The sequence below is a fragment of the Tachysurus vachellii genome, chromosome 3 (assembly GCF_030014155.1).
Source record: "Tachysurus vachellii isolate PV-2020 chromosome 3, HZAU_Pvac_v1, whole genome shotgun sequence".
In the NCBI taxonomy this organism is placed as follows: Eukaryota; Metazoa; Chordata; class Actinopteri; order Siluriformes; family Bagridae; genus Tachysurus; species Tachysurus vachellii.
The window spans coordinates 19,958,661-19,971,751 of record NC_083462.1 but is presented as its reverse complement, the minus strand read 5'-3'; the positions used below and the strand labels follow the sequence as shown (position 1 = coordinate 19,971,751).

At 37.9% G+C, this 13,091-nt stretch overlaps 1 non-coding gene across 1 annotated transcript; it reads right to left on the bottom strand.

Annotated features, from left to right (window-relative positions):
* Positions 1-4,925: 4,925 nt before the first annotated feature.
* Positions 4,926-4,997, bottom strand: trnad-guc (transfer RNA aspartic acid (anticodon GUC)). Its single transcript has one exon. It is a non-coding gene; the product is annotated as a tRNA-Asp (tRNA).
* Positions 4,998-13,091: the final 8,094 nt, after the last annotated feature.

Genomic DNA, 13,091 nt, shown 5'->3' with positions numbered 1-13,091 from the left:
GCAAAAGCATGTGCACCCTCGTGAAAACGATGGCGCGGACGAAATTGACGTTTGTATATAAACAAAGTGTTTTCTTCTTGTTTGTTAGTATGAAGGAAATCATGGGGCTGTAATGTGGAAAAAACATTCCAAAGGTTATATTTAACCTTTCCACTAAATCAGTTCAAAGCAAAGCATTAATTTGATGGATTATTTTGTGGTTTACAGGAAACGCGGCACATTAAGCCCCTATGTGTTTTTCTTCCTTTTATATTAGTCATTTTCAAACGCTTTTTATTATTTCAAGAATGAAAAATCAATGGTCTAATAATGTACAGTAGCAACCTGTCAATCTGTCCCGTCTGGATCTCACACATTTTTTTGTTTGTTTCAAATAATGCTGAAACTGAGGGAAGGCGGATAATAACAACATAAACACAAATAAAAGACAAACACAACAAAAAGAAATAAAGTAATAAATAAAAGTGGGGCCAATAACAAAGATGACAGCTACTACAGGAGAGAAATAATAAAATAAATAATAAACCATATATAGGAAAAAACAATAAAATAAAAGCAACAAATGCTTGATTTTGCCACAATTGTTATGCAACTTAGAGATTTTTTTTTTTTTTTTTTTTTTTTTTTTTTTTGGGGGGGGGGGGGTACTTGTGGGTTAAAACCACATTTCATTCATTTTAAATATCTTACATTTTTTCTCTTGTATATAAAAAAAATTTCATTGAAATTCCATGAGGAATGTGAACTTGGTTTCATTCAGATTAGTGAGTTTAAAAAAAAAATAAAACTTTTTATGAGATCCATTAAACTGACGCTCGTAAACTTTACGACTTTTTCTCTGTACGCTGCAGTTTTATACGTGCAGCATACGGGATGCACAGATGTTGAAAACCGCTTATTAAACACAGACGATTTGCTTACGCTGACATGATGACGGTCTGATGTTTATGAACAGGGGTACGGAGAAGCACATCGTCACATCCCTGAGCTTATTCAGAGTTTGTCTGCTTCCTAAATCTGAGAGCTGATAAAAGCTGTCCTGAAGATCGTTATGCTAACATTGCACATTTAGCATGCGCATATATTTGTTCTTGTTGAATAAACGTCATGTTTTTCAGCAAACCGCTGCATCAAGAAAAGTTAAAACTGAGAAATTGAGTGCATTTGAGATGTTACTATAGAAACCGTCTTTTTTTTTTATCGTTTGTTATCATTAACATGACAAAGCAGAAAACCACCATTTTAAATGTCTTGTTCAATAGATTTTGGCGATTTCCTTTGGTGCATGTTGTGCTGAGGGAATCGTTGCAGTGCACAGTTTGTTTCCAGTCACGTCTAATGGCAGCGAAAGGAACTGAAAGTCCTCAAAGGATACGGAGCCAGCAGAGCCGTGCATAAATCTGCCTTCGTCGAAATATAAAGCTATCAGTATGCTAATCTCTTCCGCTAGCAGCCGGCCTGCAGCCTCTCTAATGTACTTCTCATTAATGCCGCCACCTTGCCTACAGCCACAGATGGATTTCTCTGACACAGTGAACGCTGTATGATGCGTCAGTCACTGCCCAAAAAGTGAAGGAACAATATGCAATGTTCACTGAAAGCCAGGAAAGATTTCAGATACCACGGATTTCCAGTCGCTGCTCGATTATGGTTTGTCTTTAGAAACTCGAGTCTGCACCAGACACTGATTTGACTAGAAAAACTCTGCAAATGGCTCAGACCGGTAATGACTATGTCCCAAAAAAATAAATAAATGAAATGTAATCACTTTATGATGAATGTCTTTAGCACTGGATTTCAGAGAGGATCAAATAAATGATCATGGACAGAATATTTGGAGATTGATGACAGAAGCTGTGGAAGTAGACCAACTTTATACAAATAAAATCCGATGAATGAATGGGAGCAGAATTATGTGTTTCTGGTAAGTTTTTTTTCTAGTAAGTACATTTCATTAAGCACAGCGTATAATTTTCTTCTCCTGCTTCTCCTGCATTAAAAAAAATTATTTTTAAGCCCTGTCTAGCACTTGTCTTTCTACTACATACCTGCTCTACACATATGATATGTGTGTATATATATATATATATACACACACATATACATACACAGGGAGTGCAGAATTATTAGGGAAGTTGTATTTTTGAGGATTAATTTTATTATTGAACAACAACCATGTTCTCAATGAACCCAAAAAACTCATTAATAGCAAAGCTGAATATTTTTGGAAGTAGTTTTTAGTTTGTTTGTAGTTTTAGCTATTTTAGGAGGATATCTGTGTGTGCAGGTGACTATTACTGTGCATAATTATTAGGCAACTTAACAAAAAACAAATATATACCCATTTCAATTATTTATTTTCACCAGTGAAACCAATATTACATCTCAACATTCACTAATATACATTTCTGACATTCAAAAACAAAACAAAAACAAATCAGTGACCAATATAGCCACCTTTCTTTGCAAGGACACTCAAAAGCCTGCCATCCATGGATTCTGTCAGTGTTTTGATCTGTTCACCGTCAACATTGCGTGCAGCAGCAACCACAGCCTCCCAGACACTCTTCAGAGAGGTGTACTGTTTACTCCTTGTAAATCTCACATTTGATGATGGACCACAGGTTCTCTATGGGGTTCAGATCAGGTGAACAAGGAGGCCATGTCATTAGTTTTTCTTCTTTTAGACCCTTTCTTGCCAGCCACGCTGTGGAGTACTTGGACGCGTGTGATGGAGCATTGTCCTGCATGAAAATCATGTTTTTCTTGAAGGATGCAGACTTCTTCCTGTACCACTGCTTGAAGAAGGTGTCTTCCAGAAACTGGCAGTAGGACTGGGAGTTGAGCTTGACCCCATCCTCAACCCGAAAAGGCCCCACAAGCTCATCTTTGATGATACCAGCCCAAACCAGTACTCCACCTCCACCTTGCTGGCGTCTCAGTCGGACTGGAGCTCTCTGCCCTTTACCGATCCAGCCACGAGCCCATCCATCTGGCCCATCAAGACTCACTCTCATTTCATCAGTCCATAAAACCTTAGAAAAATCAGTCTTCAGATATTTCTTGGCCCAGTCTTGACGTTTCAGCTTGTGTGTCTTGTTCAGTGGTGGTCGTTTTTCAGCCTTTCTTACCTTGGCCATGTCTCTGAGTATTGCACACCTTGTGCTTTTGGGCACTCCAGTGATGTTGCAGCTCTGAAATATGGCAAAACTGGTGGCAAGTGGCATCTTGGCAGCTGCACGCTTGACTTTTCTCAGTTCATGGGCAGTTATTTTGCGCCTTGGTTTTTCCACACGCTTCTTGCGACCCTGTTGACTATTTTGAATGAAACGCTTGATTGTTCGATGATCACGCTTCAGAAGCTTGGCAATTTTAAGAGTGCTGCATCCCTCTGCAAGATATCTCACTATTTTTGACTTTTCGGAGCCTGTCAAGTCCTTCTTTTGACCCATTTTGCCAAAGGAAAGGAAGTTGCCTAATAATTATGCACACCTGATATAGGGTGTAGATGTCATTAGACCACACCCCTTCTCATTACAGAGATGCACATCACCTAATATGCTTAATTGGTTGTAGGCTTTCGAGCCTATACAGCTTGGAGTAAGACAACATGCATAAAGAGGATGATGTGGTCAAAATACTCATTTGCCTAATAATTCTGCACTCCCTGTATATATAAAATCACTAGATTTCTCTAGAACAGTAATATGATTTATGAGTATGACAATTATCGGATAAGCGGTAGAAAATGAGTGAGTGAGTGAGTGAGTGACTGAATGTGCAAACATCACAGAATGGAAAGTGACGTATTTAAAATGCAGGCAAGTTTCATGTACTTTTACTGAATAGAGAAGAGAGGCTGGGGTTGGAACAAGCTCCTCAGAGATGCATATATATAATTATAGGAACTAATTGAGAGAGTGTATGTGTAAGCAACTAGTACAGTAAATTGCAGAATAACAGGTGTGTGTATGTGTTGGAAGCAGGAAAATGGGCAAGCTTTAAGGATCTGACAAGGTCAGATTGTGATGTCATAGACGACTAGGTCAGAGCATTTCCAATACAACTGGTCTTGTGGGGTGTTTCCATTCTGCATTGAGTATTACCTACCAAAAGAAGTCCAAGAAAGGACAATTGATCAACATTCTATATTATCCAAGCAGTATTCCTCCTTCTTCAAGATTTCAACCCCGTCTGTCACATCAACCATATGCATACGTTAGGAGAGTGGAAGCTGACACTTGCAGACACTTGTGGTTATTATAGGACATCAGCAAATTGACATAGTATGTACAAGGGCAGAATTTACTGTCCAGGGACAGAAACTAAGACAAAAGAACAGTGGCTCAGCATATAGTTTTTGTTATGTTACTATTTTTTGTATTCTTCAGATCTTTAAATAATTAATGGAGCAATCATGAGTACAGTTAATTAGGAATTCTAATATATCAAAGGACAAACAATAAAACAGAATAAAAATACAGTAAAATCAACACAGTAAAATTCTTTTAAAAAAGACAATAACCATAACAATACATAACTATAGAGAAGCCATATTTTGCATATAATTAAATTGCCAATATCAATAAACTATACAGGAGTGAAAAACTGACACATGATTGGCAGCAGGAATATTTATGTAGACTTATGTAAACAGTTGTGATTTCAAATCTGAATTAAACGCTTATATCTTAGCTGTGCAGGATTCGAACCGAGTTACTCCTGTGGGCAGGGGGACTGGAATTTTTGCATAAAAAAACACGTTTTTCTAAAAAAAAACTTGCTAAAGATGTACATAGAAATCACACGTGGCACTCTACCGCTTCTTTAGTTTCTTTCTATTCCCTATAACAGGGTACATGTTATATGAGACATAAAACAATTTCTTAAACATTTTGCAGCCAAAGCGAAAATGTTTTTGGTGTCTCCCCGTCGGGGAATCGAACCCCGGTCTTCCGCGTGACAGGCGGAGATACTGTCCACTATACTAACGAGGAATTCCCTAAACCGCGACATATTCGTGCGATAATAAAACATGGTCTGTACATGTGTATATGGTCTGTATATGGTCTTATGTGGATTCTTTAGCTCAAATTCCCTAAAAGGGTTCTCATTCTTTTTCTATAGTAGCCTTAAACTATTACGGATGTAATATATTTCTGGCCACTAACGCATTGTGGCGCTATTCCCTTACACGTCCTCTTTAAACATAATCACAAAAAGATCATCTTGTGGATTCCATGTCATGAAGAATTGATGAATAGTCGCTCAAAAGAGCAAGTTCTATTTAGAGTCTTGATCCTCAAAAGAATTCTTTATAATACCTGATTAACACCTCATTAATACATATCAACATCTAATTTCTGTATTGCTATTGTATATTATATAATACAAATATACAGGGTTGCCAGATACACAGCTATAAAAGTCCATGCCTATAATGCCTACAGACAAATTATTAAAATAATATATATATTTAAACACATTTTTAACACATACAACACATTTTTAAATAAAGCAGTGTTAAAAACAACTACATAAAAGCTGGATAAAATGAGAAAATCCAACTGTATGTTTAGTTGAATGAATGCAACATGTTTGCCGATGGCCTGTTTTTGCTGGGTAAGTACTAGCTGGGTATTGCTCTAACATGGAAAGTGTAAAATGACTCCGTTATTAGAAAAAAGACGGGGGGGAAATGGATTTAAATGAAATTTAGATGCATGCATGATTCTGGTGTTGAGCAAGCATATTTTCTTCCCTGCGTAGAAAATGCAAAACGTCCAAATCCTGCTCATCCTGCACAAAGCTCGTCGAATGCAGTCTGATGTCATTACTTTATAATTATTTGGCCTCAGGGATTCCGATCTCTGCTTAGAAAAGCTCTGCAATCTGATAGCAACAGCACACGGTGAATGACAATCACGAAGCCTTTGACTCATCTCCGTTCTGTCTTGGCACATTAGTTGGTACACTTTGATAACTCTATAATGGTGACACTCACTGTCGGGATTCGAGACGAGTGTCGGAGAAGGGGAAAAACTCAGCCAAGCACAGTTGGCAGTTGATGAAGCGGTGCTCTTAACTCAACACAGCTGCTCACTGTTACAGTGTGTAACTCTGAGAGAAGTCAGTCTATGCTGTAACACACACACACACACACACACACACACACACACACACACACACACACACACACACACACAAAATGCACTGCCAGCTATTGATCTCTCCACCACCACTTTTATTCTGGCCTGAAGAGTGCAGTTTCTGAATCCTCACGACCTTCCCATCAGTCACGCTAGGCAGAAGATTAGGAGAGCTCCTAATGCATGAAATTACCAAATGAAATTACACTCTTTGGTTCAGACGGTTTCAAATAACACTAAACTAGGCCAGCTTTGTACGAATAATACCAATTTTCCTGTTATGAGTAAAGCCCGAAGCTGAACATTGAATCCCTTCCTATTGAGATTTTAGTCATGAATCCAGGCCGGTTATTGAGATCCGGTGTAACGTGAATGGGACGCGGCCTGCGGTGCGGATGATTCTGGGTTACAGCTGCAGGAAGAGGCTTGGTATTTCCAGAAGTGTCAGAAAGACAGGAAATCTATAAATCTACAGTCTATTCCTGTGTAATGTGCTCACCTGGAGAGATGGAAGAGCATTACCATCATCTGCGACACAGCGGAAACATTATGTGTAAAACATAACAAAACAAACACATTATTACCCAGTGGAAGTCTATTCTTGGGATCATTATTTAATCAAGTAACCGCTCTTAAGCCGTTAAACTCCCGGGAGGCATCAATGGATCCAGACATACTGTGTATTTCCTATTAGTTCTAAGATTATTAAGTTATGCTGAACCATACATGATGATACACATAAAAACAGGGTGGTGGGTCCAGACTTGTGTTCCTCTCTCTCTCAATTAATACCTATATCAGCCTTTTACCATAAACCAGTCATTTCCACCCACCAGCCAGCTCTTCCTCATCATATGACAGTTACAAACAGGTGAAGGTGAAGGCTAACACATGCTCCCTCTGAGACATACAAAGCTAATCATCACATCTTTCTTAATTCTTTGTTCCAGAACGCTGTCCCTCTATTGATATCGTTATGCTGTATTTTAGTGGTTGAAGATAAACACCTTCATATTTCAGACGTTTATGAACAAACACTTGGAGTGTCTCAGAAAGCAGAAATGGGTTTGATACAATTGTCTTTTTTTTAATTTCATGGAGTTTTTCCTTGCCACTGCTGCCTGAGTCACCTCAGACTTGCTCATTGGGGATAAATACATATACATACATACATACATACATACATACATACATACATACATAGATACATTCTGTGAACTATATATCTTGAATTTTTATTATATTAATTCTTTATACTTTTCCTTATGTTTACCTTCTGTTCTACGTTTATGTTCTGTAAAGCTGCTTTGAGACAATGTCCATTGTAAAAAGCGCTATACAAATAAACTTGAATTGAATTGAATATTACTCTGATCCTAATTTACAGTAACATCATCTTTAAGAAATCATAAATATGTTTTGAAAAATGTATATTTTTTTTATTACTTTTTAAATTTCTTCTAGTTAGTTATCTTACTGCATAAAAGCATATTGTGGTAGGAGCCATTTTACAACCATGGTGGTAAAAATAATCAGCGTGTTGTCTAATTCCTCACTAGCTATAAGTGTGGGGGTGTCATAATCAGGAATGAAATGGTATATCGTGAACACATTGAATGGAACTTTGCACGTCTTACTACAGTGTGCACAAGTGAAAAAAAATTGTCAAAAAACAGTGGTTTCGCATTAGCATCGCATTAGCCAAAGACAGCCAGAGATTAGCATCGCATTAGCCAAACACAGCACCTTCTTGCTCGAACATTAATACAGTGTGTACTGATCAGTATAAGTGTGTGGTATAAATACATTCCGGAATACTACATACGATAGGTTGGCATTGTCATGTGACTTGTGATGTCATAATAAAGTAAAAAATTAGTTTTTCCACAAAACTCAACTGTTTTTTTTTAAAAAAAAATCTTTTTAAATATAATTTACTTTTGGCAATTTACCGCAAGAAACAAGGTTTCCCATTACATTATGGGATAGCGAAGTGTCCGTTCTACAGAATCTTTACCGAAGCAGTACATCCTCCAGGTATTCCTTGCCTACTCTTAGTCAAGTCAAGAAGCTTTGGTTGTCATTTCAACCATATATACCTGGAGCAGTACACAGTGAAATGAGACAACGTTTCTCCAGGAACATGATGCTACATAAAACAAACACAAAGATAACGTCTTGTAGTAAGTTAGTTCTAGCCAAATAAAGTGCATCTGTGAAACCTGGTGCAACCAGTGTGAGACAAAAGACAGTGCAAACAAACAATACAAGACAATAAACAAAAGCAGCGCTTGCCAGAGTACATACTGTATATTCTATAGTACATGTGCAAAAATACTGGAATGAACACTTAATGTAATAGCAGCAGTTATATGAGGTATTGTACTGTATTGTACAAAACAGAAAGAGACTGAATGTATAAGACAGCATGTGTAAAGAGCAAAAACCGTGTGCAAGACAGCATGTAAACAGTTTGATATGGTGGTGCTGTAGACATGGATGTATAGTAGAAGAGTGTGTATTTGGTGCAGATTAGTGCAATCAATACTGTTATATAAATACTGATCTTTTGGACATTTTGCTCCTTTGACGTACTGTTCAATAGGATATTCGAGATATTCAGAGGCAGCTACTGCCTTTATTTTAAATTCAAAACAGAGAGTGCCGTTATCTTAACATGCTCAGAGTTTTCAGGTAACCCATTTGGAGTAAACAGGATTAGTAAAGCATGTATGGGTTTTTTCCTGTAAATGCTTAGTGATGTATGAAGAACAGAAAGCCAGAACAGACAGACAGACAAATAGACAGACAGGCAGAGCATATTTTCTTCCTGTCCTGCACTGAATTTGAATTTTTTAAACACTAACTGCTCAGCAGTTGCTGCCAAAGCATTAATGGGTAGGTCCAATCACAATACCGCAGCAGCAAAACAAATTAAACGATATTATAAGCCGTTGCCGTGCACAATATGAATTTCTTTTTTTGGGGGTTTCTCAGCTGGAAGCACGGACGTGCCTTGTTTCCTGCACTTACAGAGGCTCGTTATGTTGTGTGCACCTGCTGGGGATAAGCCGGGATTTAAAGGCCTGCTATACACACCTGCTGCTCCTGATGGAGACCTGCAGAGAGACACAGAGCAAAAAACAAAACAAAAAAAACATGCACCCATATTCAAAATGCATATAAATGGATTGAAACGAACAACAGGGATTTGTAATCCACACATGAATAAAAGTGAGGAATAAGGGATGGAGATGCTCGTTTTACTGCCCGCCTTTTGTTATGCTCCAAAATGCTACTATAATCTATATCTATAAATTAGTTTAAATGAAAGGCACCATGTAGCATCTTTTCCTCTTCTCCCTCTGGCTTTGTTTTTCTTTCGTCTTCTATCCAGGTAAATCTTATTTGCTTCACATTTGGCATCATAAAACCTGCAGTTCCCTGATTTCCAAATGACTCCAGGTTGTAAATAATTAAGGAGGATAATGTGTGGCTTGGGTTTGTGATTGTAAACAAAACCATTAAAATCCACCCTGAAGTTGCTGTGCTGTAATAAAATAATTAAACCATTATCACTCAGTAAACAGATGCTTTGTTGCGTCCTGGTCTGAGGTCGGGTCATAATAATAGAACGGTTAAACAAAGATGGTAAGAATGTATAAGAAAAAAACAGCACAGAGATAGAAAAGATAGACACAACGTAAGGATATATTGCGCTACAAAGTACTAGAAAACAAACAAAACCTGTTTCAGGTGTGAATGAAGAAAAAAAATTATAAATTAGGTAACATTTCTATCCAAAACAATACAGAAAGGTACTTACTGTAGATCAAGCAACCAAAACGAAAAGAGAAAAGCTTATGATAATCATGTGATAACCTTATTTCCCTGTATGTTGGTTCCAGATGCTTTAATTTCCTCTGCAAACAATAAAGTACCTGTCTGTCTGTCTGTCTAAGTTTAACAAACGCAGACAAGGTGATGTGTAATTAAGCTAAATCCAAGATAAAGTTACATTTACTAATCACCCTAGTAAATAAATAATAATTAAAATAATAAAATAATAAATATTTGAGGGTTAGCTAACCAGGGGTAGGGGTTAGTTCTGGTGCTATTTATGCAATGTAATTATATTTTAAAGATGCAGAAAATAAATTATTATAAATTAGAGCTCAATAACTGCCCATTTTAAAAGGGTTTGTGAAGATGGAAACAGGTTCCTCTGCTATACCTAAAGTAAAGGAGCAAAACAAAAACAAGCCAAAAATAAATCAACGTTTCAGTGGAACTAACTGACAATTCATATAAACTCAACTCAGCACTTTACAGTAAAAAAAAGTAGAGGAACGCTGGAGTTCTTTCCGCTGATATCCCGATGCACAGCATGGATGAGAAGCTGTCACTACAGTCGCTCACTCTGACGGCTGCGCGGGTCTTTTACAGCAGCCTGAGTGAAAACTAGCGAACATTAAGTGACATCACGTAGACATGAAGACATGTAGAGCCTGCTCACTGAGTCACTCTTGCTCTGACAGAATACACAGGAGAGCGTTGCTGAAAACTGAGGACAAAAGCAAGACATTAATCTTCCAGTCACAAGTCGGTCTCCAGTTTTCACTCAGCTTGGCATAAAAAGCATTAGCCGCAGTGGAAAAGGGTCGAACGAGAGAATTTGAACTAACATGCGAAGAGAATTGAAGAGTGTGGCGGAAGCATGAAAGTGTCCCGAATCTGAAGATCTCATTTGAACATTTAAAGGAATCTGTGCTGTGTATAAAATGTGAACCTTGAGCTTTGTAAGTATTTCTGTAAATAAAAAAGATGAAATGATTTATACTATACAGATACAGGGCTCTCAAGTGTTACGCATTGAGAGTGACAGTCACTCATTCCGGCCTTTTCTCATGCTCTCCCGCCACACATTGTACTGACTATTTATCATATATTTAATATGCCACAGCTCCCAAAATGTATCAGTCCGCACCACTGTCTCTATGGAACCGGGCAGGAATCAAACGCGTCTCCAATGCTAACCACTAAGCCACCTTGCCCCCCTGACACTTATCAGCCAATCCAAAAAACATGCTACACAATAGCCAATCAATACTTTGTATTTGGTTAAATTGTGTTCAGGGGTGGGTGGGTGGGTGGTGGGAGCCCTGCAGATATACACAAATTTCTTCTTTTTATATACTTAAGAAGACTTTTCTTTGAGATGAAAATAAATGATCTCGCCTGTCTCTAGACCTGGAATTTTTGGAGTCGGAAATTTGGAAGTTTAGTGAAATTTAGAAGCATAGTGTCATCGATTGTTTGGATGATTTCTTGCTGGAACACAAGGAAGCGTTACAGCAGGGGTTTGTTTACTGTATATCCTGTGCCATGTGTCTTTGTTTATATTTTGTGCTCTCACATGTGTTTGCCTTACCAGATCCTTAGCCCGTTCAGCTGCATACCTGTCCCTTATGTTTCACTAATTATCTTCACAAGTTATACCAGTTGTCTTTCATGTGTTGCTTGCTGAGTCCTTATTGTTGTTGTTGTGTTTTGTAGTTACCTCATGGTCTCCGATTTATGTTTTGGTTTTTATATTTTAGTCGCTTAGTTTCTCACTTTTTAAAAGATTCCTTTATTTGTCACATATACATTAAAACACAGTGAAATTCTTTCTTCACATATCCAAACATTGGTGTCAGAGCACAGGGTCAGCCATAATACAGAACCCCTGGCGTGGTGAGGGTTAGAGGCCTTGCTCAAGGGCCCAACAGTGGCAGCTTGGCAGTATTGGGGCTTGAACCCTGATCTTCCAATCAACAACTTAGAGCCTTAACTGCTTGAGCCACCACTGCCCAAAGTTTAGTAAATCCCTGTTTGTTAACCCTCCAAACGGAGTTCGGTCTGGTGGCGGCACTTTTTCCTGACAAATAGTTCTATAGTTTTCTCAAAAAGACAAAGTCGTTGTAATAAAATAACCACCTCCCAAATGATCCGAATGATAAAGCAGTTTATCATTAGCCATGTGTTGCTCGATGTCCAAGGTAGAATAACTGGCTCGTCTCTTTGAGTGGGAACGATGCCATTCCGCACTCCACTGCTGAGTAAAGCCACACCAGCCAGTTGCAGCCACCTGTGAGCTCATGTATATGGAAGAGCTCAAGTATGGCTCTCCTCCAAGCGTGTTCAATAAGATGTGGCAGCTTCCCAAATCTTAGTGGACGCACTTGATAGCTTCCAACTAAATGAATGAATGAATTAATTTTTTGTGCTTTAAATATCCTGCAAATCAGCTAGAGATGTCATTCTGTGGCTCTGGTTTAACTGGAAGTGTTTAAGATGATTAAGCAAGAAAAAGTAAAGACAGTAATGAAAAAACTTTTCAGTAAAGATCAGTAACAAGTTTGAAACTTAGCTGTTTAAATGGTAATTACCTGGCTGGGATGTTCATGTGTAACAGTAGGTGCAGGAAATCTTTCCTTGCTACCGTTTCCTCAGACTTACTCGTTAAGGAAAAATATTGGGGATAGATATTTATTTAATTGTAGTAATTTTTATTCTGTTTTTATGCTATATTTCTCTAAAGCTGCTTTAAAACAAGTTATATTACTGAAACAATCGAATTAAACTGAACTAAACATTCAGGCTTTTTTTATTAAATTAATTGCTAATTATTCTATTTATAATTCATTATAATTGATTTGCACATAAGCAGGTGTCAGGAGTTGAATGGCTGGCAGGTGTTTCCTTATCCTTTCCATATTTCAAGCTTTGTTGTGTGTATGTGTTGTCCTTACCTGTCTGTTTCCCGCCATTGCACCTGTTCTTAGTTTAACAATTAGATGTGCTGTATATGTTGTATTTGTATTTTGTGAGTCATTGTTGCATGTTCATGCGGCACGGTTGGATGCGGTTTCATGGTTCTATATCTAAGTCAGGTTAACC